Genomic DNA, 3,675 nt, shown 5'->3' on the forward strand with positions numbered 1-3,675 from the left:
GTTTAAAATAATGTCTGTTATTGTCCTGGAGGTACCAACTGCACATTCTTAAAACTAAACAAAATGATTGATGCATTTTTTATTATCATCTTTTTTTTTAAATAATCCAATGACTAAAACACAGCAGTGGAATGAAAGGCTCATTGGCAACATGGGAGGCCAGATTGGAGAAAGAGTCAGTAAAACTTTCAGTCGACCTACATTTGGTGTTTCCAGACTTTTCAACAACAATGTGACACTGTAGCTGCTGTTTTGTGCTCCATCACAAAGAGTATTCAAAGAGAAACCCTGTTCAATGGAGGTTATTTTATAAGATGTTTGCTGGTGATGCTTACTTACTCATGCAATGTTTGTATTTTTTTTCTTTCCTGTTCTCCTGTCTTCTGTTTGCTCACTTTTATAGGATCCAGGAAAAAAATGGCGGCCCTGTTTAAAAAGAATATCAAAAGATGTCGCTGAATTGGCAGAACTAATGAAATGAAATAAAAGCAAATGAAAAATAAAACTGTGCAGGTCTGTGAGTGTGATTAATATGAATCTCCTACCCAAATTGCCACAATTTTTTTCTGAAATTAAACCAGAAAAAGTTGCATTTCCTCTGTCACTTAGCTAAATTAGTTCTTGTCTCAACAAGAGATGTGGTGAGAGAAAAACATGCAGTGTGCCTTGGCTGCAGCAGCTGGACCCACCACAACAACTTGAAAATGTCAACGGTGCAGCAGGAAAGGGATCTCATGCAGCGGAGACGGAGGGCCCTAAACCCTAGGCTGGTTTCACTACATGGGGGAAATTCCCAGACAGCTTCAGCTGACAGAGCTGTGACGACACGCCCACCAAGCCCGGATGAAAAGTGAGGCCGAGCAACAGAATGCTGACCTTGATAACTCTGCATTAACAGTGCAGGGCAGTGACGGACCAACGCAGAGCAGAGAAAAGGGCGTGCCAGAGACAGAAGGAGCAACTGAGGTCAAAAGGCACCTCAGAACAGACAAACACAGAAGAAGATCTAGGTTTCACCTGCGGCGAGCATGGACACTGGAGAAAGGACTGCACCAACTGGGGTCAGAACCAGGACGGACTGAACTTTGAACAGCAGCAGCAATGGACGCAAACAGACTGAAGAGGAGGGCAGGACCCCTATCAGCAATATCTGGTATGGATATGTGTGACTGGACTGTGATGGACTGGCGATGTGGACTAAAGTTTAGACTGACTTGATACTGACACAAAGACTGCACCAACTTTAGAATTAGTAAATGTTGAGCAACAATTTACCCAGCTGGTAAGAAAAGCTTGGATGCTTTGTTTTGTTTTTGCAGGAGCAGGAGGACAAGAGAGACCAGAGGGGGAGACGGTAGCTTCCCAAGAGAGGTGGAGCTGCAGACTGAACCCTTTAGATGCTAATTTAGAGTTACTGATGTTTGCTTTAAGAAAACTGTGTTTAATTGGCTGTGTTTTGATGAGAGTATCATCTCATATTGTCGGGAATGCCAAATGCAAGAGTGGAGAAAACTTTTGATATCACTCATGACTGGAATATGTTACTATCAACCATTGCAGGCCACTGTAAAAGTCAATTAAGTTTTATAGAGGAAAATGGCCAAAACTTTAACAATATTTATGAATAACATAGGGGAATGGTGGATTTGTCATGTTTAAAATAGTTATGTAATAACAAACACTGGGCCACGTGATTTAGGTTCTCCCTTAAAGTAGACAATTATTAAAAGTAGAATACAACCGACAGGGGCATGTGCTAGGATGTGATACTGCAAAGAAGAAGAGAAAAGTAAAGAAAGAAAAATCCATTGTTTAGTTTTCATAAATTCAAATGAAAATGTACCATTACACTCAGAGGATCAACATGAAATCAAATATATGCAAATTCTGTATGAAGTACATGACTGATAACTGTTCTGTCCTGAGCTTTTGTTTCCTATAGCACCCACTTGAGCACACCACCAGTTTTCACGCCAAATTTTCAAGTGAGGAATATCAGCAATTAAATCTCCTTTAATTGCTGATGTAAATGGAGAGTCCATGAAATTAGCCAAGTAACTCCTAAATGTGTGTAGATTAAAGAAAATTATTTTACCTGGATATGATTGTCTCTGATAAGCCTAAGGTACAAAACATGCTGGCGAAGTTTTTCTAGCTCCTCCAGAATTTAAAATGTACAAAAAAACGGAGCGACATTTCTGGGTCGTGACCGGAAATACACAGAAGTGAGGGCGGACTTGAACAAAGGCTAGAAGGCTGTCCACTGTTTAGTTGTATACTCCTTGTTTGTTCAATAAAGTTTCTATGGGGGCTGTCCACAGCCACTCACTTCCTGACTACCTGTCCGCCAAAGCATCCTACCCACGTGACATAGGTAGGATCCTTCAGAGCATCCTTCCCCTGAATTCGGACACAGCAAATAACTCCAGCGAGCAGCACTTGATGGAAAGGGTTAGGGTTAGAAATGTATGACTGAATTGTATTTTTTAAATTGAATGAAAATCTTAAAAGTTTGAAGTTAAACACTTGGGGTGTTGTTACTGCGTGTTTCATAAAGAGAAGGAGTGCTGCTAACTGAAACTATGTTGCAGGCAGTTTCCAGTTTCTTGTCTGAAAACGTCCTTGGAAGACTAAAAAGGGGAAACATCACCATGTCAATGATCATACAAAGAAGCACCAATGCAGCGCCTGGGAAGCAGTGATCTAATCCTTCCATGGATCCGAACCCCCGTCCTTCCGATCATGGGGAAGCAAGGCTACCTACTGAACTGGCCCAGTTGTTCAAAGGGGCACAATTGTTGTTTCTCATTTTGTTTTTGTACTCAGGAGGAATGCTGCTGTGTTCAGACACCAAATAAAGAGTTTTGCACATCATGACTTCAGTCTGACTTTATAGCGTTTTATCAAACACGATAAATTTCATGAAACACACAATATCAGCAGACGGACCTGCCTGTTTGCCATTCTTTTTTTTTCTTTTTTCATGTTGTTGAGACAGAGTGATTGGCATGCTGACTATAACACAAGCATGACTGCTGCTGACTAGTTCAAAAGTTTAAAAAAAAGAAAGACAAAATGGCAGCAAAGCTTAAAAGTCATTTTCTGGCCCACATTTGTGTTTTAAGACTCTCCCTCTCTGGAGTTGGACACAGGATACAAACGCACATTGCTCCCTCCCGATACAGTCGGCAGACATGCTGCAGGACCGGATGTTGCTGTCTACACCTGTTGCTTGTCATGTGTTTTTTAATGGTGTAAAGTTGAGAAGACCCGTGTGCTTTTTGTGCTCAGGAGTTTTTGTTTTCTGTCCTCAAACAGTCTGGGTAGAGTTCTCTTTTTTCTCCTCCTCTCCCCTATTGTGTTTCATTGTTTATTTTTCTAAAAGCTACCTGTCTCCCCAATGTTGGTGTTTGTGTGTATGGCTACAGTGCACAAAAATGAATTACTGGGTCTCAGGAGGTTAAGTTTAAAGATTTCACATTGTGCCCTCTGTGTTAAGCAGAATGAACGATAAGGATGTTTTGAAAACCTACTCAGCCCTCCAGAACAAGCGTGGAACAGTTTCATGTCTTGCTGGATGTATGGTTGGTGCTTTTGACAGGGAATTTGGGCCAAATGAAATGGGAATGTCTCGCAGTAATTTTGGAGACTCCTTTGAATCACAAACCTTCTTTC

General features: G+C 41.1%; 1 long non-coding RNA gene across 1 annotated transcript; it reads left to right on the forward strand.

Moving 5' to 3' along the window:
• Positions 1-586: 586 nt before the first annotated feature.
• Positions 587-2,871, forward strand: LOC120434729. The gene is made up of 2 exons (XR_005609310.1): positions 587-1,153; positions 1,320-2,871. It is a non-coding gene; the product is annotated as an uncharacterized LOC120434729 (long non-coding RNA).
• The last annotated feature ends 804 nt before the right edge of the window (positions 2,872-3,675 follow it).

Source organism: Oreochromis aureus, linkage group 19 (assembly GCF_013358895.1).
Source record: "Oreochromis aureus strain Israel breed Guangdong linkage group 19, ZZ_aureus, whole genome shotgun sequence".
Taxonomy (NCBI): Eukaryota; Metazoa; Chordata; class Actinopteri; order Cichliformes; family Cichlidae; genus Oreochromis; species Oreochromis aureus.